At 56.8% G+C, this 24,587-nt stretch overlaps 1 protein-coding gene across 1 annotated transcript in view; it reads right to left on the bottom strand.

Annotated features, from left to right (window-relative positions):
- NHEJ1 (non-homologous end joining factor 1) overlaps window positions 1-24,587 on the bottom strand; it is a 46,229-nt gene that overhangs the window by 5,168 nt on the left and 16,474 nt on the right.

Here is a 24,587-nt window from a genome sequence, read left to right as displayed (position 1 = left end):
AGATGAGCATGGCTGTGGGTGCACACATGGCTGATTGTGTGGCTCTGTGTATGTGTGTGTGTGTGTGTCAAAGGTCTGAACACACTAATCTCTGCCCTGCTCCACACCCAGACAGCAGGAGAACAAAGTGTAACAGATAAGGTAGGATCCTCTCTGGGCCAGGAAAGTGGGGAGGGGATGGGGACGCTCAGACCCACTCAAGGCCAGAGTCCAAAGCCTGACCCCAGCTTCCCAGGGGCAGAATAGGTAGGCTGAGCCCTCCTCACTGCTCCCTGCTAGACAGGGTGGCAGTATAGGGCTGATGCCAGGATGGGTTGGCTGGTGCCCAGACAGGCACTTTCCATGCAGGTCTCATCTCTTCTGCTGGAGTCACAGACATGAAAGGCCCTTTGGGTGTAGGAAAAGCATGGCACTGGCATCTGCTTTTTGACTAGCTGCTATACTGGTCACCTCCTCCGTCCCTGCCCACTGCCACCGGAGGGGACAATGCTCTGCTGCCATCATCCCACCACCATCCCACCAGCATCCCACCAGCATCCTGCCAGCATGCCATCAGCATCCCTGGGATTGCTTGGTACTGGGCAAGCACAGCTCCCAATGCCTCATTGCCCAGCCTCTGAGCTGTGCTGGCTCATCACAAGGTCCTTGAGAGGAGGAGGGATGCTGAACACCTCAGGCACCCCAAGGATGCTCTTGCCCTGTGTGTCTTACCCCACAGAGCCAGGGTTGCACCCAAGGTTGCAAAAGCAGCATCCAAGGCTGGGAAGGTGACTGCACTTCAAAGGTAGAAGAGGGCCTGGTCACGGGTGGCTGACACAGCCCAGATCAAAGGCACAAGCTGGAGTCATAATTCAGAGAAAAGCAAACAGCAGTTCCCAGGAAAGTCAGGAATGGCAGTGAAATGAGCAAAGTGTACTAGATAGCACTGCGTGGGTCAGTGCCCCAGGAGGGTAGCAGAGTCCCCTGCAGAGCCAGCCAGCTGTGGGTGCCACTACTATGGTGCTCACCCCCTCCCCCTGCCACCAACATGCCTCTGGGGAATGCCAAGGCAATGGGGCAGGCTATGCATCCAGGTGGTGCCCTATCCCCTCCGCTCCAACCCAGCCGGGATTGCCCCTGGGGTGTGCCCCGAGCCCCAGGGCTGCTCAGGCTGCTCCAATTCACATCGTTCAAGCAAGGATCTGGGCAGGGCAGCTGCTCACTCTGTGCTCAGCCCCAGCTGCCCAGAGCCAGCACAGTGTCCCCATGGTGTCCCTGGGGATGGGGCAAACCATCCTTGCAGGAACCCAGTGTCCCCAAGAGCAGCACACAAACACCCACTGAGGTGACACCTTGGGGACACACTGGAAGAAGTGTGCCCAGTGCCACCGGAGGGGACTGGGTACCTGGAGTGGCACAGGGGTCTGCAGGTGCAGGGCACCTGCTGCCTACGCCTGCGGGAAGGGCTCAGCTCCAGCAAGCCCTGGGTGGAATTTGGGAGTCAGCGGCCACTTCCTGCCGCTGCCCTTCCCGGCGGCTGGAGCCCGCGGGCTCAGGGCCACAGGGTGGCCGGAGCTGGCCCGCGGCGGGACTGGGAGGCTGCTCTTCACAGCTCCGGAGGGAAATGGGTTATAACCAGAGCTGGAAGCGTTTCCCTGCAGAGCTATGACTCAGCAGGGAGTAGAGCGTGCTGTGCCAGTCACCGGCCACCTGATGGCCCCGAAAGCTGAGAGGGACAACGAAGTGTCCCCTAAAGGGCTGGATGGGGGACAAATCTTGGCTACAGTTTATTTTCTCCTTCCTCCTTGCCCCACTGCTCTATTCCAAAGCTGAACCCTGCTGCAGATAACTTGTCCCCACTGCAACATCAGCCCCGGCCTCTGGTGACTTGTTTTCCCCTGATTACCCATCTCCAGGATAAACATGATGTCTGAGGTCCGGGGAGCCACACGAGCAGAGAGCTGGCAGCTGGGGGAGTGCTGGCTGGGTTGCCCCACACGACTCACCAGGCACAGGGAGCGATGCCTCGGGAGCTGGCATGGCTTGTCTGGCCTGTTATGACTACCTGGCCACAAGGCCAAGTGGGATGGCCCAGTATCAGGAGGGACTCAAGGCTGCGGTAGCGGCACGGGAGACTCCACAGCACGCCCTGAACTGCGATTGGGGCAGGGGGAGATGCCCAGCAAAGGGGGGCAGGTGCCCAACCTCACACTGAGAGCAAGTCGTGCTCACTGATGGTGTGAGGGGCAGCTCAGAGGGAGCTGGGCTGCAGTCCCGCTCAGTGAGCCCAAATGCAGAGGGCTCTGCTATGGGGCTGGACCCTAGTGCAGAGATGCAGCAGGGTCAGTGGTGGGCAGGGTACAGAATCTATCTCCAAGGCATTCTGCATTTACACACCCCCTGCCCAGACTCCCTTCTCAAGGGGCCAAAAGGGACAGCAATTTGGATGTCCTCTTGACAATATGAGCAGAAGGGGTACATCACCCAGCAGGCACCATGCCACCAGCACAGAAGAATCACCTTTCCCTGGCCCAGGATGGGTTTGTAGGCAGCCTGGATCATGCTGGGCCCCCGCACCACTGCCAAGCACCAGAGTCTAAATCGGTCATGCTCAAAGCTGGGGACTGACCCTTTCATTATCACACCAGACGTTCCAAGCGGTTACCAACATTCTTCACTACAAATCCCACATTCCTATTTTTTAATATATTTTTAACTGAAAAACAGAGCGAATGGGGCCTGTTTGGAAATTACAGCCTGGCTGCTGTGGCTTGTATGTCAGATCTGCCCACATTCCCGTGGCCAGCCTCAGCACATGCTCCACAGGGGCACACTTAATAATTCCTGCCGGGGCTGGAGCCAAGGGGTGTGTGCCAAGCGGGAGGATGGCTTCCCCAGGCTGCCCCTGCCAGCAGGCTCCATGGAAGCAGCGTGGTGGAGTGACAGACCAGGAATGGCAGACTGGTTCTCTGGCAGTGGCACTGCCACACTGGCATGGATGAAGTCTGGTGCTGCTGTAGCAGTCGATGGTGGGCAGGGGAAGGGCTCCATGGCTGGTGCATTCCTGTGCCTCATGGCCAGGCTGCCCTTGGCAGTCTACCCTGCCACAAGCTTTGTGCATGCTCCTGTGAATGGGGCTGGAATGGCTTGCTGGATTTGTGCTGGGCATCTCTGCCCATGGTTATGCCAATGTCAGACAGGCTATGGAGAGACCCCCTCTGGGATCCAGATAGATGCTCACCCATCCTCTGCCAGCAGCAGCAGATCTGTCTGCAAGAGAATAGATAGAGAGGGTTGAACTATCCCCTTCCAGCTGGTCTCAAGGGCAGGAAAAGGGGGTGCTTATTCCCTGGGATGAAGCAGGCCACATCAGCCCAGTCTCTTGCCCCAGCTCCCTTCTGGGGCAATGACCCTCTCCCTGGGGACCGAGCCACCTCTGGGCACCCCAAGGTGCCCTACACTGACCACTGATGTCCTTTCCCAGCTCCTCCAGCCCTTAGATCTGCTAGCACCCCCACCAGCCTGCAGCAGTTCCTGGGACACTGCATACCTCAGAAGCAGGTGGCTAAAGGACCGGCTCTGAGCTCGCAGTGTCACTGTCTCCATCCCTCCTGTCTCCATCCCTCCTGCACTTCCAGGGAACACGCAGGAGCAGCAGCAGCAGCAGCAGCAGCAGCTAGGAGAGCTGGCAGTGCTGCCAGCCCGCCCTTGGAGCAGGCACGGGCAGGATGGCCAGGGCTTCACAGGCAGGCAGCCAGGCTGAGCACACCTGGCAGGAAGCGGCGGTGCCGGCAGGGGAAGGCAGCGGGAGAGCTGCTGAGAGGTGAAGGGGTCACCCTGGGGAAGAGCGGGTGGTGAGGCCGGGACAGAGGAGCATCCCAGCCCGGCCCAGCCCAGCCCAGCCCGGCTAGGCACAGCACTCCTCCCAGCACCGTTCTGGCCCTGCTGCCGGCAATGTTTTCCTTTCCCCCTGACTTCAGGGGCCTTTCCAGCGAGCAAATGTCAGGCACATAAAGAGCGGCACTGTGAGCGGAAGATGGAGCGAGAATGCCTGCCCGTGTCCCTCCGTAAGTGCTGTCTCACACTTCATCAAGGCAGCCTTTGCAAGCGAGGCACTCGCTTAACAACCAGCAGTCTATGCTGGCCGGCGACCGCAGCAGCCCCGCCGCTCAATACCCTTTTCTTTTCCCCTTGTGCTGTTTTTGTGGCTTGGGTTACAGCCTTTCTCGCAGACACTGAGCGGAGGGGCGTGGTGGCAGCAGGGGCTCTGCATTGTGCCGCCGCCACGCCGGGGAGGATGCTGGCTTCCCCCATGCAGGGATGCTGGGGGGGTTCTGTATCTGCCCTGCCCACTCACCCCTGCATCCATCGCACAGGGATAAACCCCAGGGAAAAGGAGGGTCAGCGGCAGAGCAGAGGTAGGGCAGGAGGCTGCAGCATCTCCTCCCCAATCATGTGAGGACCAACTCACCAGGTGCAGCCTGGGGCTTGGCAGAGACCCCGGTGGAGGGTGAGTGGTTCCAGCCCCAGTGGGCAGTCCCTACCCCATTGCATTTGGAAAGAAGCCCTCCTGCCACGCTGCCAAGCAAACCCATGGGTATCCAAGCCCTCCCCCTGACCAAGTGCCAACAAACTCCCTGAAAAAGAGTAGTGTCCAGCATGAGCATTGCCTGGCATTGCCTCCTCACTTGGGCAAGGCTGGGAGATGCTGGGCTTTGCTGTGCAGGGTCTGGTGGCAGCTGGTGGTGGCACTCCCAGCCCCAGCTTGACCATGGGCATTTGTTTCCCTGCCCATGAGGTAACAGCAGGAGAGCCTTTGGGGAAGCTGGCACTGGGTGCCAGTGTGGCAAGGGAGGTGGACAAGGAGAATGCCCTGAAGTGTAGCAGGCCCTAGCATGTCACGACTAGTGAGGACTTGCTTCCAGGAAAGCAGAGTCACAGGCTGATAGTACCTATGGCCTTCACCTCCACCAACCCGACCATCACTGACACAGGCTGCCTTCTCCAGGGTCAAGAGCAGAAGATATGGAGACCTGGTGGCCAGTATGCCTCCTCTTCCAGAGTGACAGCTCAGGGAGCCTGCTTATCTGTGAGGAAGTTGGGTGGCTCACACTGCCTTGTTATTTTAGGCTGACTCGGTGAATATGGATACATCATCCAGGCTTATTATTGTAGGGTTCCTCCGCAAAGTGTGCCAGCTCATGCGGGTTTATTATTGTCTGCTCAGGAAAGCTGGACACATTGCACTGCTCTGTTATTGTAGGGTTGCTCAGGAAGGCCAGCCAGCTCATCCCAGCTTGTTATTATTGCACAGAGCTCATGGGGGGCTGGCCAGGAAACTTCCTGCAAAGTGGGGTGATGGAAAGGGAGCCACACCTGGTGAATCACAAGGATGCTGTGTGGTGATAAGGAACAGCAAAGGGTGGGATCCAGCACCTCGGCTCCACCCAGAGAGGACAGGCCACTCATTCATGGGCACAAGCACTCATGGGTCCCCTGGGACCTATGGGGCACAGAGGCTGGCAGAGGCAGCAGGAGTGTGGGTCAGGGCTGGGAACTGGCAAAGCTGCCCTCATACTCCTTGAGAAACAAAATCTGGGGAAGACACGGAAATACTGCACCCAGTACATCTCTAAACCTGGCACATCAGGGTTTAGCTGAGCTAACAGGGCCCAGAGAGGAAGCTGGTGCTGAGCCAGGTGGGATTAGGGGCTTTTGGGGGGAATCTGGGTGTGTTTAGGACCAAGGTTGAGAAGGAGGCAGCTGCTCCACCCTTGTGGCTTTGCAGTTCCTCCCAAGCACGGGTGCAGCCATAGGGGCAGCCCCTGGGGATGCTGCCCCATTGTCACCCGAAACTGCAGCAGGAAGCATTTCTTTGTGGGGCAGGGGGGCAGCAGGGCTTACTGCTGAGCTGCCTCAGGCAGGTCTCCAGGCACATGGCCCCGGTAGGGTTGGGTCCAACATGCCCCAGCAGCCCTGGCACTGCTGCTGGCACAGCCACTGAGTCACCATCACCTCCCCTGCTCTGTGACAGACCGTGTTTCCCAGGCATGGCAGCCTGCTGGTGTCACCCCAGGCTGTGCCCAGTTGGTACGAGGTGCCCAGATGTCCCACAGGCAGTGCCCAGCTGTGCCAGGTGCCCAGGTGTCCCCCCAGGCAGTGCCCAGCTGTTCCAGGTACCCAGGTGTCCCACGGGCAGTGCCCAGCTGTGCTCAGTGCAGATGTTGGTCCCCAGCCAGGCACCAGGATTGAGTGTCAAGAGAGCTCTCCACGCACAGCAGCGGCGGCAGGAGGCCAGCCTGCCTTGTGAGCACACAGCCCTTTCATTCATGGCAAAAAATAGCCCCCCGGGGTGTGGTCCAGGCTGGAAAAGCCCCCTCCATCCCTGGCCAGCCCATGTTTATTCAGTAAGGGGGGGACACACTGCCCTCTCCCTGCCCCCCAGCCCTGTGCAACATCTCCCTGCCAGAGTGGCTGCTCTTGGATGTGATTCGCCGTGTCCCCCCTGGCCAAAACACACAGGCTGGGGCGGGGGGGGAGGGGGGCGGGGGGGAAGGCAAAACCCTAAAAAGCACTGGGTTTGTCTCCAGGAGGAGCAGCCCGTGGTGATGTCATGAGAGTTTGCAAGCGGCCACATGAAAGGGACTTGCTGCCCAGGAAATCCACAGGTCAATGATCCCTCAGACAAGCCAGCAATTCTTCAGTGGGCCAGGAAGGAAACCTCGAGGAGCCCAAGCCAAACCTGCCCTTGCCCCGGGGACAGAGCTTGCCCCCAGCCTCATGGCCCTCCAGGATCCCCAACCCTGCTCCACAATCCCTCCACACCCTCTCTTCAGCAGCTGTAATTCACAGCAGCCCAATCCCTCTGCCAAACAGTACCAACTTCTGCCCTGCAGTCCCTGGGCACCAAGCCTCTTCCCACAGACTACCAACATCCTAACCCCTGCTCTGCAGCCTCCAGAGTCAGGACCCCTGCCCCACAGACCCAAGACCCTTTCCCTCTGCTGCTCTGGGGGGCAGCACCCCCATGGTAATCCATCAGGCTGGGAGTGGCAGGTGATTTAGGGTCAGGCAGCTCTGTGACCTGACAATGGGGATGCAGCAGGGCAGAGGGTTCTCTTTCATGAAGGATTACACTGGGGACAGCTGGGAACACACAGATCAGCCCGCTCAGCCCCCTCCCCAAGAGTCAGTTCTCAGTCTGCTCTGGCAGGCATTGTAGGCATGGGCCCTGAAACCAAATCCACTGCCCAGGGCTCCCCTCCCCATTTTCCATAGGTGCAGGATGCAGTGGCTGGACTGATGAGGAAGATTTTCCTTCCTCCTCCTCCTCCCCATGCAGGAGAAATCTCTTGGCTCATATCCAAGCCCAAGGTTCCAGCTCTGCACATCAGTCTGCTCTGCACTCCCAGCCCCTCCATGGATCCTGTGTCACATTGAATTTGGTGATGGAGCTGCCCTTCCTGCCCCATTACAGGCTGCAGCCCAGAAGGAGCTGAGTGGCAAGTGAAGCTCAGGGTTTTGACTTTGTGCCCCCAGCACCTCCTATGCATCATTTTAGGAGGCTGCAAGCAACCAGCCTGTCCCTCTGCAACTTGCCCATGGAGACACTCTTCTGGTCCACTTGCTCCATTTCCTCACCCACAGACACAGGGTGACAAGACCCTCTGCAACCCCAAAGGTGCCTGAAGACCAGCACCTACCCCCATCTGGTGCCACGGCAGGTGGGGACCCTGGCTGGGAAATCCTTGGTGCAGCAATGGGCATGGGTGTCCCCACAATGTGGTACTGGGACTCTCTGAGGCCAGATGAGTGGTGACCGGAACCCACTGCCCTCAGCAGACAGAGGATCTTTGCAAAAGAGCCAGCTCCGAGAAAACTTCTAGGATGTGGGGCATCTTCATCCTGCTGGTACCGAAATCAGTCCATGACAGCACTGGAGTCCTGGTGGGGACAGGGACAGCGGAGAGGAGATGGGAGCCCCCATATTCAACGCAAGGCTCTCAGGGCTGTTCCCTCTCCCATCTGGGCCCAGGTTGGGATGTTTGCTCCTGCTGTCCCAGTGCCAGCAAAGAGAGGGGACTCAGTCTCTATGACTGTCAATCAGGCACTTTTCACCAGAGCTAAAAATGCACTTGCAGAAGGAAAACAAAATAAAAACACAAAACAAAACAGAGAGGTGAAAAATTCCTTGATATTTCTCTCCTGCAAATCCCCAGAGCCAGCAGAGAGGCGAGAGCCCCCGGAGTTTGTCAAGCAAACACTTTCACACCCTTGGCCACGGTCGGCATGCTGCCGCTGGAATGCCAAATATATATTTAAGCCCTGCTCATCAAAGGAGTCTGTTCGGAGTCGGTTTCAGGCAACGTGCATGTGGGTTTGGCCTGGAGAGAAAGCCAGGGATGCGGAGAACATTTCTTGGGGATGGGGAGACAGCTCGCGTGCGCGCACACACACGCACGCGTGAGACAAATGACAACCTTCAAGGTCGTGTGGCTGTAAGGTCGCGGGCTGGGCACGAGATACCTGCCCGCTGTGGCACTCACCCTTATCAGCGCCTGTCGCACTGTGGGGTGGAGATGTTTAGGCTGGAGGGAGGCCAGCAGCCATTCTGCATTCCAGTGCTATAAACTTTGTCAAAGCTAAGCCAGCTCAGCCAACAAAGCCAGGGTCCAGCAAGACAAGCAGGAAGCAGCACTTTGGGAGAGGGCAAGATTGCAGGGACATGGAGGGCTGCCCAGGGCTGTGCACCTTGCCATGAAGTGATAAGAAGCCTCGGCTTGGGCTCAGCACTCTGCAGTAGAGAGACACAGATAGAATCCTTCTCTAAGTCCAAGGCTGGAGTTTGCCAAAGTGCCACAGCTCCTGCTCTGCCTCCCCTAGCACTACCTGCACTAAGCTGCCAGCCATCCCACAGGGCATCACTGCTTATCTACTGCCAAACCAGCCCCAGTCCTGTTCTTGGAGGCATCAAGGGCAGGGAGCTGCTGCTCCACAGCTCCTCCTCTCAGACATGGCTTTGCTGGAACAAGCTGGACACAGCAAGGAGCACTTTGGGAACACACAGCAAATGGGAGACTCTTTCTGCATGGACCACTCCTGTTCTCTCTCCTTTACAAGTATTCCTTTGGTTTGTTCCAGACAGCCCAGGGACCTATGCCCATCTCATGGTCATCCTCAGCATCAGAGAGATGGAGAAATCTCTGCCTTTCTCCTCCTCTTTTGTGTGGGGCTTGCAAAACCCCAGTTCTGGCTGTAGGGGCTGAAGGCACTTCTGGGAAATGCCACACATGGACTGGTGTCAGGGCAGGAGCTCCATCCCCAGAGATGACAGGCTGACCTTTCCCCTCTCTGTCATTGCTCCAGCCAAGAGCAAAGATGTTTTAGCCCAAATCTTGAACCTAGTCCCAGCTGAGAGAGCTGCAGGTTGGGGTCTGGCCAAGGGCTGCAGTTGGACAGGGCAGGAGGGTTCATGGCCTCAAGCAAACAGAGCATAGCAGCGCTGTGAAATCAGGCATTACGCGCCTGTCTCCCGCGGCAGGACCAGCCCGTCAGGCTGCCAGGGAGACGCTTTGGTTGTGGCAGGGGCAATCCCAACACCGGCACAGCCTGACCCTGCACAGCCATGTCTCTCAAGCTGGGTTCATCTCCAGGTGAGGGGAGGGATTACTGCACCACCACGGTTGGATTTCAGGCACCTGCTGCAAATAAAACACTCTGTCAGGGCACCATCGCCCTTTCAGCCCTTGGAGAGAGGGACAGGGTCCCTGTGGTGCTACCTGGGGGGGCACAGAGGGCTGGGGGAGCAGCGAGCCAGGGCCCCAACCCTGCCCCATGCCGTGCCACTCCATCTGGGCAAGCGGATTTCCCCTTGTTGCTGCAGCCTCTTCCATCTCTGTCCTGGCAGGTTCAGCCACTGCAGCCCAAGTTGCTCTTCACTTTCAAGGGCAGGGATCCCAGCCCATTCCAGTTCTGGGAGAGATGCTCGGAGCTTCACCACTTCTCCTTTGGCAATGAGGAGCAAAGACCTCCTCGGCTCTGGAAACTGCTTCTTTTTCCAGCCCCCTGCCCACTCATCACATCACTCTCTACATTCATGCTTGCCTTGCTCAGAAGGGTTCACCCATCTCTTGCCACCTCCAGACAGCAAAACCATGCCCTTTGGCTAAATACAGTGTTCTTTAAAGGCCTCACCATTTTCATCCCTATTTTTCTAGGTGTTTTCTTTCATGCATCACTATCTGTCAGCAGCAGCACTGGAAAACAAGATACCAAGGACGTCTGATTCCAGCTGCCCTGTGCTCATGTAAAATCTCATCTGTTTGCAGTCCCTCTCTCCAAGAACGCCATCATCCTCCAGTCTAAAAATTGGTCTATCTTCAACCTTATTCATAATAACATGCTCAAATATGTTGTCTCCTATATGGTGCCAGGCTACAAAATCCTCCTCAACTTAAACCCCGGCCATCACCATAGCCAGGTCTTTCTGCAGGCTCAGGGGAATAACAAGGAACCTCTATAGACCCACCCTGCCCTGCCATGAGTTGCCACCACCTCAAATGGTCAAGGAGCTCTTTCTTTGCCCTCCAGCAACCCCAGCTCCTCTAGCAGCCCCACAGTGGGGGAACTGGGTTCCCTCAAACGCCCTGCCTCCAGGAACTGAGGTTGGCAGTTTGAAGAGAACCTTGTCAAGCACCTGGAAGCTCAAAAGGCAACTCTTCAAGTCAACATCAGAGCCAAGGCGAAGACTGGGCTGCTCCTCACTCTGCCCATGCTGGCTCCTGCAGCTGGTGCCCACAGCCCACTGCCTCCTACCAGGCTGCACATCTGCAGCCTCCACCCGTGCAGGAGAGCAGGAATCAATTACAGGGCTGGCAAAGGCAGGGCTGGCACGCGGCACCAGCTCTGGTGGCCGCAGAGCATGTGGCACAGCAGTGGAGGCAGCCGGCTGGGGGCAGATATGCCACTGGTTCATGGGGAAGAGGCAGGGGAACCACTTGAAAGCCATGGTATGAAAGAGCTGGTAAACCAGGGCCACTCCTCTGCTTCTCTGGCTTCATGTGCTATTTATAGTGCTCTGGTGCCCACCCTGGGGAAGTTCAACCCTTGGGGTGCAAACTTTTTCCAAGTCAGACATCTTGTCTGCCATTCAGCTCCCCAGCCCTCCAGCAAAGTTCTGGACCCTCCTGGTAGCTAAGATACTCCAGGGTGGGCTCTGATCCCTCCCATCACAGCATGGACACATCAGCACAACCAGCCTATACAGCATGAACGTATGGACAAGCCCCACCACACCAGTCTGGTGACAAGGAGCAGCCCAGCCAAGCCACAGTCACTTCTTGGAACCCCACTGTTAGAAACCCCAGGTGGCTGCAGCTGGAGGAGTAAGATGTCCCCACTCTCCCCAGGGCTGGGTAGAAAGACTGGGGGGAGGCTCCCATCAAGCTTATAGGCTCGTTTCCATGTTGAATGCAAAGGGATAGGTCTCACCCTGTGTCCCAGCACCCAGCCAACTCCTGGGCCATTGCAAGGGTTTCTTGAGTCTTCGCATGCAGAGGAGAGCTGAGTTTGCAGCAGGGAAATGTGATTCTGCTCACCCACTCCTCACAGGGGCTGCTGAAGAGCTTCAGGGAAGGTGGGACGTGAGGAAGAGAAGAAAGCAGGAGTGCCATGCCCTCAGTGTCTCCCATAGTGCCGGCCCTGCATCCTCTCCTCCTGCCAAGCAGTACATGCAGGCATTACTCTGTGCACAATCCTGTCTCTGTACCTAACCCCGGCTCTGTTCTAACCCCATCTCTGGTGGCACCTGCAGGGGCAAACGTGGCTGTAGCCCAATGCTCGGCCCTGAGCTGAGGTTTTTGGCCCCCGGTGTCTCCCCAGGGCTGAAGGATGAGAATGCTGCCCACACAGCCCAGAGCAGCGGTGACCCTGGGGCTGAGGGGGAGCACTGTGCTGATCAGGAGCAGGTGGCAGCTCATGGTGCTTCCCCAGCCAGCGGCGGAGGAGGAGCTAAATTTATTCCACCAATATGTGGGCAGCAGGAGGGGACCAGGGGGCTCCTCCAGCCCGTCTGCCCCACGCGTGGCCAGCCCTGTCCCGACACCAGTGACGACAGCAGGGTCCTTTTGGACTGTCTCTGTGGCACCCGCGTGTCCTGATGACTGGCCCTGAGCGGACCCAACTCCTTCCTCCTCTGACCACAGAGGGGAAAGTTTCCAAATTAAAAACCTAAATCTGGCAACAAGGTGCCCATGGCAGGAACCTTTTAAACTGGCCATTAAAGTTTATAAGTTAGACGGGCACCAGGAGCAAGCGGCGGAGCTGCAGAAAAACAGCTGCCCCTCCTTGGGCAGCCTAACCACGGCTGTCCCCAAAGCCGCAGGGCTGACGTCACGGCATGACTTCACCTCCATCACCCACTGCCCGGCCGGCCCCAGTCCCGTGTTTACCCCTGCCCATCCCTGCTGCTGTCCCTCGGAGCTTGCTTTTCCCTTTGAGGTCAGTGAGCAGCCCCGGGGCCTGGCGAGGAAGAGGAAAAGAGTGGAGAGAAGGAAACCAAACCTCAGCGCCCACAAGGCAGGCTGCAAAACACGGAGCCTCGGCAGCCACACTGCGGGGATGGTGGGCTCTGTCCTCTCTGTCTCTCCCCTCTAGGCTGCTGGAAAAACTCCTGTGAGACAGAGCTGTTCCCACTGTTATTCTCCCATTTTCCCAGAGACAACACATTCTGTACTGTGGGCAAGATGGGCTTGGGGGAGGTATTGGATCCAACTTGTTGACCTCTTCTGCCCCAGGATGTACTGCAGGCACCTGAGAGATCCCGGCCTCTATTCCAAGGGATGAGATGCTATGGAGTGGCACAGTCTGTCCCCATGCCTAGCTAGAGTACCTGCCCCTGCGTAAAGCACAGCCTGGGGTTTCAGCTAGAGGAGCTTTGGGAGTAGCAGAAACAGAAGCCTTGTGTGCCTGGGCACAGACCAGGCCAGAACCTCTCCCCTCTCCCCACTCCAGCTCTAGACTTCTCAAAGAGGAGCCACCAGCCTCGGTGAGGTGTTGCAGGTGCATGTGGGATGCGGGTTTGCCTTACCTGGTGGGGTGGGAAGGTGGACAGAGTGTATAAAACCCCATGTGATACTGGAAGAGCCCTGGAACCAGCCTGAACAGTGTGCTCAGCTGGGAGACCCATGTTGCCAGAACATGGATGAGAGCCACAAAAGCCACATGGGTTCAGAAGGGACAAGGCTAGGGGCTGTGCAGCTGCAGGGCTGCCTGCAGCAAGCCCAGGGCACCGGTCAGAACAGGCTGGGAAAGCCACTGTCCCACTGGCTGCTGTTTGGAACCTCACGGGGCACATGTTGCCCGCTGTCACCTCCCGGAGAGGTTTGTGGGTTGCATTTATAGACTCGGCCACAGACCCCGGACCTTATCTTGCAGACCACATAGTGCTGCCCCTGCATCCGGAGCATCTCCGGGAGAGGGACGCGTCCCCGACACCCTCTGCACCCCGGTGAGTCAGTGCACACACCCGAGCCACTCACACCCCTCCCCAGAGGCATCGATCAGTGGGGGAGCACACATACACACACACACACACAAACAGGGCAGCCTCTGCAAACAACTGCTTGTTAAGTTAAAATTAAACTCTGCACAAATATTGACCTTTGGAGGGGACACAAACTCTGCCAATATATTTACCAGCTTTATAAATGGGCCTGACCACAGTGCCCTGTGCGCTGAGGTGGAGGAGGTGAGGGCTGCAGAAGTGCCCAAACAAGGCGCATCCCCCCTCCCTAGATGGGGCTCTCCCCGAACTATGCCCCCAGCTGCCCCCCTGCCGTTCCCAGTGCCCACTCCAGCCTTTAGGAGGATGGATGGTTGGCATGAGGATCCACTCCAACTTGTGGTTTCTTGGGGGAGCAGCCAGCAGCTCACAGAGGACACAGGGGAAGCTCTTGTCACCTCTGGCCTTGTGAAATTGGTCAGCAGAACAGTCCTGATGCTTCTCCTTATCTTCCAACCCTTCTAGACTTCTGCACTGAGCAAAAGCTTCACTGTGTAACAGGGGCACCCACTGCCAGGCCCAGCTGCCCAGCACTTGGGAAGGTGGCTCTGCCCACAAGTCTGTGCCCCCTCTGTGGAGCGCTCAGCACAGCCTGGGGGGGTTCCCATCTCTCAAGGGAGATCTAGAGCTCAGGGCTTGGTTCTTCTTCTGGAAATGCTTCAGGAGCAGGAACACCAGTAGCCTGCAGCTGGAGAGAAGGTACATCATTGCTCTGCAGTGGGAAATCACCCCTCTCAAGCCCACCAGAGCTCTCCAAAGGAACCAGCATGCCCAGCTTAGCATCTAGGGTTTGCAGTGGGAATGGGAAAATACTTAGGACAAGATGTTTCCACAAAGAGGATGGCTAAACCAGCTTGGCTGTCATGGGAGAAGATGCAAGCTCTTCTGCAAGGCTCTTCTCTTAGCCTACACCTAAGGCAAAACACAGGAAGCAAGCTGGAATAAATAATGGCTTTTGCAGGCAGAGGGTAAAAATGGGAGGCAAGAACATTGTCAAGGACATTAGTGCAATTAGTTGCTGTTGAATAGTTGGGCAATGATGGAGGACTTGGGGAACAGCCCCAGCTATTGAGTTAATGCAAGGGGAACACACTGGCCTGGAACTCAGCAAGGAGAAGACGACTTTGCACATCCCAAGGAGACCAGGATGGGACTATTGTACCTGAGGCTGTCAGTGACTCTGAATCCTGGGGCAAAGAGGACGACACAGATGTGAGCATGGGGTGTGGCTAGCCTGCATCAGCAGGCAGTGGAGCTCACCAGGGAAGGATGATGGAGGGTGGATTCAGGAGATGGCCCAAGGAGCTGAGCATGCAGACCCAAGGCCTTACATAGCCAGGAGAAGGGTGCCAAGAGAGTGTGCATGCAGCAGGCAAAACTCCTGCACCCAGAACAGTGGAAGGGAGGCTTGTGCCCATGCTGGCTGCCTGGTCCCTGGCCCCAGGGATGCAGGGAGGAGAGCACAACACATACAGCAGGGGATGCCCAAGTTCCAGCTCTTGGAAATACTGAATAGAGTCTTATTCAGGCTGATGTAAAACACTGTTAAAACACACAAAAATCCTTTGAGTAATGGGCGAGCGGGAAAGAGGCATCTATAATTAACAGTAACTGTTCGAGACGGTCGCTGCCCAGAGACGTGTACTGTGCAAAACCACTTGAAAAGGCCTCGTCTGAAAGGCGAAGCCTGGGGTTTTTCAAGAAGCCCGTCATGTAACGATCCTGGCCCTTCCAAAATAATTCTGCCATATTAAAAAAACCCAAAACCTCAGCTTAATCACCCTGCAGCACTGGGACTGGAGAGCTCTGAGAGGAGGGGAAGGGAAGCACAACTGGCTTCCAATTAGAGCCTCATTAGAAAGGAAAGCTGGGGAGTTATTAGAGAGCTGGCCAGGAGTGAACGGAGCCAGATGCCTGGAGACCCACTGCAGGAGGGGTGGCCTCATCACCCCTGCCCCTTCCCCTCTTCCTCCTCAATGGGTGCTCTGAGACTCCAAGAGTGACATGGTCCCAACTGTGGGCACTTGACCTCAGCAGAAGAAGAGGTTGCTGTACTTGCATACCTAAAAGCTGTCAAGGAAGCCCTGGCCCTACACATAGTAGAGTTAGAGGATGTTCATGGAGCTCAGCAGGGAACACTAGGGATGGGAGAAAGGGGAACTGGGGCTAGAAGGATACTACAGCTGCAGAAGGAAAGTGAAACAGGGTCTGTGGGCTCCAATGCCTCCTCCCACCCTCAGAGGCACAGAGCCAGGCCAGAGACTGCCCCAGCCTGGATGTCCCTGTGATACCAGATGAGGCTTCCATTTTTGCCAAAACCGGGGAGGAAGGTGACAGTCCTGCTGTGAGCACATACCTTCTCCTGCCCTGAAAGCACACCCTGCTGCCTTGCCTTCCACCTTGGGTCCCTGTCCCCTCCCATGTAGACCAGTCCTAGTGCCCAGTGTGCTGCAGCCCCACGATGATGAGTGCAGTGGCTCCAGACACACATCCAAGTGCCAAAGTCCAGACAGGTCACAGTGAATGCCAGAGCATCATCACCCACAGCACAGGTTCATCCACAGCATCCACCCCACCCTGTTCGCTTCATCACTCTGGCTTTAATTGTGCTGACCAGCTCTGCCTGCCTGGGCCAGGGCAGTGGGCATCTCCTTGCCTGCATGCAGCCTGGCTCCAGGGCTGTGCAGGCAGGAGGCACACAGCCCAGAGCAGCCTTCCCTTCCCATCCCACAGCCTGGGACCCATCCAACACAAAGTTAATTTCTAACCATGGGTAACCACCAGTGTCCCAGCTGGGATGATTTATCCCCTATCTGCCTGGGTTGGATTTATGAGCCACACATCCCCTAGGCTGTGATAAAGGCCATGTCTGTGCTCCTCCATCCCTGCCTTCCCGTAGCCACTCGGTGTGGACTCGCTGCCTACCCCCCCCATTTACAAGCCTTTCCCCAGCGTGGAAACCTGACAGCCCACAGAAGAACAGTAAACAGCACAGAAAATAGAACATGCTGGAGGCCAAGGAAAGACACGCTGGCCAGGGAAGCCACAAATGGTTCCTGCTTTCAGGATCTGTTCAAGAAAAGAGAGTGGGATGTACCCTGGACTCCCACCAGCCCTCAAAAGGGGAGAGGGGAGCTGCTATTAATAGCTGATCCAGGGCCCTGCTCACATGCAGGGCTGGATTGGATGATGCCACAGGCGTGTTTGGGATGGCTGAGCATCAAGGAGCAGTCCTTGAGGCAGTGCTGGATGGGAGTGGGCATTTGCCCTGCAAATGGGAATTCACACACAGGGTGGAAAATTCCTCATCTCATCAGTCCAGCACAAAGCCAGAAGAACTGGAGATATGAAGTGAGGCCAGATGCTGCTGTGTTTGCCCCTGATAAGCACCAATAGGTTGTGGGGGTGCTTAGGAGTGCTAAGTGCATGCAACCCTACGTGAACTTGTCCCAGTCCATCTTTCCCTGCAGACAGTGCTCAACAGCCCAGCACCTAGAGACAATGCCATGGTGATGCCTCTGATTTGTACTTCAGGCTGCTCTAGGGTTTGGCCAAGGTGAAGATGAAGACACGTGTCACCCAACTTCTTTTTAAACAAGATCTGAGGCTTCTTCCTGTGTGCTGGGAACACAATCAGCCCCTGTGCAGTGCTGGGCATTACTGCAGTGCTGGCAACCTCTGTAGCAGGCCAAAATATGTGCAGAGAGCTGCATGCACCTGGATCTGTTTTCTGCCCCTCCAGCAGACAGAAGCCACTGTGTCAGAGGTCGGATGTTCTGCATGCACTGCAGCAGCTGCAGTTCAGAGCCTTGTACGTCAGTGTCCCTGCCCCGACAGCTGGGATGGCATCACTCTCTGCACCACAACCAGGGGCTCCCAGTCCCCACAGCCAGCCAGAGGCACAGCCCAACAGGCAGGCAAACAGCTGGATGCTGGCAACCCAGCCATCCAGATTGTGGTCCTGAATTCAAAGCAATCCCTTGCCAGTGGCATCTATCTGGAAAGTGAGCAAAGGGCAGAAGTGACAGCCCTGGGGTTTGCAGCATGAGGCTGCAAGAAGCAGGATGGATGAGGCTGCAGGCAGCATCCTGGCTCGCAAGGCTGGCATGACCAGCCCCAAGCCGTCCCCCAGCCCTCTGCAGCGCTGATAGCGGCAGCCCCAGCAAGGGAGAGAAGAGAGCCTTGTTCTGGGGCCAAGACTAAGGCGATTCAGTGCTCGGCTCCCCTGAGGTTTCTCGGGTGAAACCTGGCTCTGTAATGGCTGTGTCTGTAAAATGTATGGAAATGCCCATAAAACCTGTATCAAATGCCATATGGATATATATGGATATATGGAGAGAACTATGAAATTAGGAGCATGCGGGGAATTGGGGCAGGACGGCTCCCTCTGAGCCGTAAAAACACGTAAGTAAAAGGCAGGGGAGGCAGCAGCACCGGGAGCTGCACAGACAGGCTGGCACGGTAAGGAGCCAGGGGAAGGGCACCCTGGCTCACACTGTGCAGCTCTGCTGAGACCTGAGCCCATGGGAAGCCTCCAGAACGGAGGCACCTCTCTGTGGAGCTGCATGGGACAGGACTGCTGTGCAGGTCTCAGGAAACCTTGCCAGAGCTTCCCAGAAGCCCAAACCCTCTCTCTGGGCAGAGGCAGGAGACCTGGCCAAGGGGAGACCCTGGCAGCATCCCTGAACTTGGAGGCAGCTTGAAGATGAGCTATCAAAGTGACAAGTGAAAGGCTGGAGAGGGGAAATGGACAAAGGTCTCTGCTGTGGATGACAAGAGCCCACAGTGGTATTGATGTCTGAGAGAATAACTGCTGATCCCAGCTGGAATGGAAGAACCAGCACTGGTTGAGCATGGTTGATGGAGCAGTACCATCACTGCAAGAGCTGAGGCTTTTAGTAACATTTCTGATCTATCAACAGATTTTGCAGCAAAATCATAAATAAATAGGCAAACAGAGGCTCCTTCTGAGGAATAAGCAATAAATAAGGAGAGGGGGTGTGCTGTGGCCACTGATGCTGTTTGTTCCCCACACTGTGCTTGGCAGCACCCAGTTGGCTCCAGTCCTTGCCTTGCCCCAGCAGGGGCTGGGGCGCTGTGACCCCAGCTCTCTGCTGCTCTCACCAAAACCTTTCACTTCTTGTATCTTTCCTAAAGGAAAAAACAGGCCAAGAACCCCTGAATTTGGAACCTAACCCCACTCATCTGCCCTCATTCATTTGACCTGAGAAAAGTAAGCATGGAGGGGCCTCTGCAGCCAGGAGACCAGGGCAAGAGGAGCTGCAGGCACACCCCTGCTCCTAACCCGCATGGGGCTGATGCTGTAGTGATGGGGGGAAAGCTCCTTGGCTGTATGACAGCCTGCTCAGCTCCTGCTGCACCGCTGACCAGGGTGACAGCACAATGTGGGTACCAGCCCTGCTGCCTTGAAGCATCCCTGTCACAGAGGCTGCAGCCAGAGCAACGCAGCAATGCAAATGGCAGGGCTGCAGAGATGCAGTGCTGTGGATGCAGGGTGCAGTGCCTGGGACACAGAGATGCAATAGGTGGGATGCAGGATGCAGTGATGCAGAGGTGCAGTGCCAGCTCCGCAGCCCCGCCGCCGGCGCAGCCCATCAGGCAGGCAGTGACCGGACCCAGGGCGCCATCTGCCGCGTCCCTGTCACCCGCCGCGGCCACATCCCCGCGCCCCTGACACCCAGGGCATCCAATTCGCGGCAGTGTGGCAGTGATGAGGATGTAAATGCCTCCAGGCTGTTCCTCCTTTGGGCTCCAAGCCCCTAGTGCTGGGGTTGCGGGGGCAGTCTGGGTTGTTCCAATGTGGAACAACCAAATCTGGGAAGTGGGGCAGGTGGGGGGCCATGCAGGGGAACTTCAGCAGCAAAGCAGACAGAGGGGGGTAGAGATGGAGGGGATGGGAGGCACTTGAAACTCTCCTGGTACACTACATCACCAGATGCAGACCCTGCCCAAGCACTTCCAGAGGCACTGCACAGCTTTTGTGGGACAAGTTTGGAGGCTACCCCACCAAGGCAGGGACACTGCTGCAGCAGCTGAGAAATGTCAGGTTGAGGGGGAGAGCAGGAACACTGGAACTCCCTGTTCCAGGGCACTACTTGTGGGTCTGCTTATCTTCAAGCTCAACTAGGCAGCCACAAAATAGGGCAGCACCCAGGGAGAGCTGGTCCCCACATTTCCACAGCTCATCCTGCCCCCTGCAACCATGGCTCACGCTCAGCTCTGGCTCTGCACGTTGCCACTTTCTGGAGCACTACACTGCCTTGAAAAACATGCAGGGACCACACTGTCGAGGAATGCTACGTGACTATGGTGAGCTGGAGTGGGCTCATGAATATTAATGTCCATTGTGGCTTTCAAGAACATCAACACACCACAGAGACCTAATATTACTCCTGGCCATGAAAACGCAGCAATATCCTCATGTCAACCAGGTGGCAGAGTGAGGATGGGATGCCCATCCTCTGCCCATGTCCTCAGTCTCTGTCCTCCAGCTTCTCAGCTGGCCAGAGGAGTGGGAGGGGTGCCCTGCTTTCTTTGCAGCCCTGAGGTCTCAAAACACAGGGAGCAAGAGCCAGGCAGACAGGGAGCTGACTGCTCTTTGACCGTGGCTTCTGCACCACGACAGGCACTTGTAGTCACAGTGTCCCAGGAGCCAGCCAAGGGATGCTGCCTGGGGAGATGGGCAGTGTGTGGGGCTGGCACACCCCGGGGCTGAGGAAAATTGTTTTGTGTGTCTGCTTTGGAAAGCACCATTGATGAAGGTTACAGAGCCAGAGGATGGATTCCCCAGGGACCTGGGTGTGCCTGAGCACCCTTCCAGCCATGCCATCAGTAGTCTCCTGGGGAGGAGAGGTCAGGCATGGCTGCAGGGAAGCACAGGGGACAGCAGGAGGATGTGATCACACTTGGGACACACACTTAACCCCTGTCCTTGGGCATGATGAGACCTGCAGAGTTGCCCTGTGGCTTCCCAAGGATCCCAGGTTAGAGAGCTACCAGGCTGGAACTTGAGGACCAGCCACACTGATGGCCATGGGAATGTAGGGATGGTCCTTCATGCCTGTCCTTCCTCCCTCTTCCCCAATATCCATCAGTATCTCCCTCCAGCAGCCACAGCACCCAGGACCACAGAACATGTATCAGCCAAGCATTGCTGCCAGCAGGGACACTGCTGGAATTTTAGGGATGTAAGCCTTTTATCCTGGCAGAGCTCTGGGATGGAGGATTCTGTAGGCCACCTGCATCCCCTTGGTGAGGCTGGCAGGTCCCTGGGCACAGCAGTCCCTGGGCATGGCTCCCATGCTAGGCCAGTGCAGTGCAAGGTCACACCCAGACCTGTGAACCCGGGCAGGCACAGGGGGGACCTTCTAGTCACACAATTACTATATTATGTAGCACTAATAAAAAAAAAAAAAAAAGAGGGGGGGAGAAAGGGCTTGAAGTTTTCTTAATGCCACATAGTAAAGTATTTATAGAAAGCCAGGCGTGAATGGGCTGCTTACAGGCCACACTCCTCCTCGGCGTCAGGATCTCCAGGAATTATTCTGTGCAGTCACATTGTTGTATTCACCCAGAGATTGAGTTTAATTACAGACACACGGGGGAACAGGCTGTCAGTGTTCCAGCCTCGCTGGGGAAAGGGCAACTGAGCTCCCTTTAATGAATGCATTTTAAAAAGACCCGAGGTTGAAATAGAGGGAGGGAGGGGGTCTCACAGAGGCAACACTGAGGGCAACAGAGATGGAAGAGAAGGGGCCATGGGGAGATGTGGGGTACTGGGGGAGCCACTGGGGATCTCTGCATTGGGAAATCGGGCTGGAATGCTGGGGAGAGGTTGGGAACAGTTGGACATTGGGGTGTATGGGGCACATGGAGCTGGAGGCACATGGCCCAGATGTGGCCAGAGCAGCCCACAGGATGCAGGGCCCCAAGTATCCACTGCACACAGGATGGCAGATCCCCTCGGAGACCCAGAGGAACTTCCCAAAGAAAATGGGGGAATGGGGAAGACTCCCAACTTATTACAGAGCAGCATATAAACAGAACAAATAAATATAGAGCTACTTTATTATAAGGCTGGCCAACTCTGGTGGCTGACTGATTACAGGGCAGGCTGCTCCAGAGCTACGCAAACCCAGACCTCAATAAAGGCCAGATTGGAGCTGCCTTTCACTCATTGACAACTCCGGCATGCTCCTGCCATGCTGCTCAGCCCCAGCACGTCACTGGCTGCCCCCACACCCCAGCACGAGGCAAAGGGCTAAATAAAAGCTTAAACAAGTAATGAGTAAGTGATGAGCAGGGGCAGGCAACAGCAGCAGCCTTGTAGACAGGCACTAAAAATACAGTTTATTTTCCTAAGGAGGCAGCAACTTCCAAAACTGTGGATTTGAACAAAAAAATAAAAGTGAAGAATAAAATGCCATAAGAATTATAGGTCCATGGCGGGGGTGGGGGAAAGACCCAAGAACAAGGAAAGAAAAACACAGTGATGAGTAAGATACACGCATGACGTGTGTAAATATACCAAGACGGAAATGCAAAAGCCTCCTGCACACAGAGGCACACACAGGCACATGCAGAGGCACATGTGTGGGGATAGCTCCCAGCTCCCAGTGGGGATGGAGCCAGCCCATCCTCTCCTCTCCTCTCCTCTCCTCTCCTCTCCTCTCCTCTCCTCTCCTCTCCTCTCCTCTCCTCTCCTCTCCTCTCCTCTCCTCTCCTCTCCTCTCCTCTCCTCTCCTCTCCTCTCCTCTCCTCTCCTCTCCTCTCCTCTCCTCTCCTCTCCTCTCCTCTCCTCTCCTCTCCTCTCCTCTCCTCTCCTCTCCTCTCCTCTCCTCTCCTCTCCTCTCCTCTCCTCTCCCCAGGGCCAAAGGCATTAACCTCTGCACACACACACAGATATCTTTCCAGGGCTTAGGCTCAAAGAACACTTTGTCTTTTACTCCATGGTGCTCTCTGGGCTCCCAAGCCACCACCAGTGAGGTGGTGGCTGCTGTCCCTAGGGACTCCTGCGACCACCTCGGTGCTGAATCCCTGGCGCCTGGCGCAAGCCACGGACCCGCAGTGGGTGGAGGGTAGGGCACAGACCCAGGCGGGCCAGGAGCTTCCTGGCCAGCAGCCGAGGCAGCCCCGTGCCCGGGCAGCTGGCCAGCGCACCAGCCCCCAGTGTGCCCGCAGGAGATGAGGGAGGGATGGAGACCGGCACGTCTGTGGGGCTGCAGGTCAGGAGGCTTTAAAGGAGTTGATTTAGTATTGTCCTACCTTCCCTGAAACGGGTACTTGAGCAAGGGATGGAGGTTGCTTCAGGTCATCGTTGTGCTGAACAGAGCCGTTATAGCACAGGGCAGGAGAGAGGGGCTGCTTTGGGATGAGCCAGCTCCCCTGGGCTCACCTGGGTGAGTCTGCTGTGGTTCTGCATGTGCCCCACACACAGCCCTGCCAAGGAGATGCTCCCCAAAACATGTCCCCACAGTGACAGATGAACACCACTGTGACCACCAGTCCTGTCAAAGTCCCTAGGGCACCTTGGCATCACTGAATCCTCCCCAAGGCAAGAGCCTGGGAGAAAGGGCAAAGATGGAAGGGAGAGCAGGCAGTCCTGGTGATGGACAGCCTTCCTCGGCTGTTTGCAAGGGTCCTTTCCCTGAAGGCATCATTGTATGCCCCAAGGGACCCCTGCCACCCCCAGCCCTGCACACTGCCCATCCTGCTCCACAGCAAAGCCTGGCCATGGAGCTCTCAGAGAATTTGCATGGGACAAAGAAAAATACAGCCGAGTACCGAAACTCCTTCCATGCTGCACATGGGATGGCAGCACCGGGGCCATGCCAAGGCACATCTCTGCATTTCCTCTGCCCTCACCATCCATCATCACCTGCAGGGGCAGACCTCCTCCCAGGCAAATGGCACATGGTGAGCCTGGGGCCAGCCAGGGCCATCATGGCAGCCCCCACCACCGTCCCCCCCAGCCCGGGGAGCGGAAAACGGATCTCTGCAAAGGGCAGCTCATGCGGAAGCTGTTCGCATCCCGTAGTGCAGGCTCGACGGGTGAGGAGCAGGGCAGCTCCCAGGTCGCCAGGTTATCGGATGATAACAAGCTAGCACAGCCCAAGCACGCGACTTCCAGCAATGCAAGGCTGTTTCCTTTGTTTTGGGAAAACAAGAGGGGAACGAGACCTTTTCTGGCACGTTCTTGCCCGGCCTGAAGCTGTCCCCCAGTTGCACCGGCTTGGAGAGGAGCTGTACCCTCTGCCCGCTCCTGGCAGGAGGTGGCCGTGGCCACCCCTCACCCTTTTTGCCTTTCCCACCTCTTTGAGGAGCAGGGCTGGAGCTGGTGACTTCTCCTTGCATCCCCTACAGCCTGGTGGGGATCCTGGCTGTCTGGCTATGTCACGGGCTCACAGCCCCACCAGAGATCCCCGGGTCCTGCCTGCACATGTCAATCTCCAAAGCAGCCTGAGAGCGTGAGGCTAAGTATTAGGGGGGTCAAGACACCCATGCTTTAGGCTGCAGGGACCCTACCACACCGGGGTTAGCTCAACACCTCCCCCATCCCCAAAGGCAGGGCTGAGCCCTGTACCGGGGCAGGAGAGCAGCATAGGGTTTGAGCAGTCATTCCCATCTTCCCCTATGTCCCATGGTACCCCCTTCTCTTCAGAGAGCTGTGGGTTTGACAGGGGTGTGGGAGACCCCCCCCCCACCCCACCCCTTCCCCAGTAGAGGAGGAGGAAACATAATAAGAAAAATAAAATTTATAAGCGAGGCAGTAATTACAGTGTGGCTACAAAAGGCTGCCTCCTCAGGGCCATCATTATGTGGCTAAATTTAACGTCCTGTGCGGCTGCTCCGGGGCGGAGGGGGTGGGGGGGAAGCCGCGTCCCGGGGCTCTGAGCATCCACACAGACGCCGGCTCCTGCTACCTTCCCTCCGTGCCGGCCAGGGCAGCACAGCTGAACGGCAGCCAAGAAAGCCATAAAGCGGGTCAGAATTTTTTTAATAGTCTATTTACCAAGATGCTGTTTTT

Source organism: Prinia subflava, chromosome 6 (genome assembly GCF_021018805.1).
Source record: "Prinia subflava isolate CZ2003 ecotype Zambia chromosome 6, Cam_Psub_1.2, whole genome shotgun sequence".
NCBI classification, from domain to species: Eukaryota; Metazoa; Chordata; class Aves; order Passeriformes; family Cisticolidae; genus Prinia; species Prinia subflava.
The sequence above is the reverse complement of the archived record's forward strand: the minus strand, read 5'-3'. Positions and strand labels throughout refer to the sequence as shown.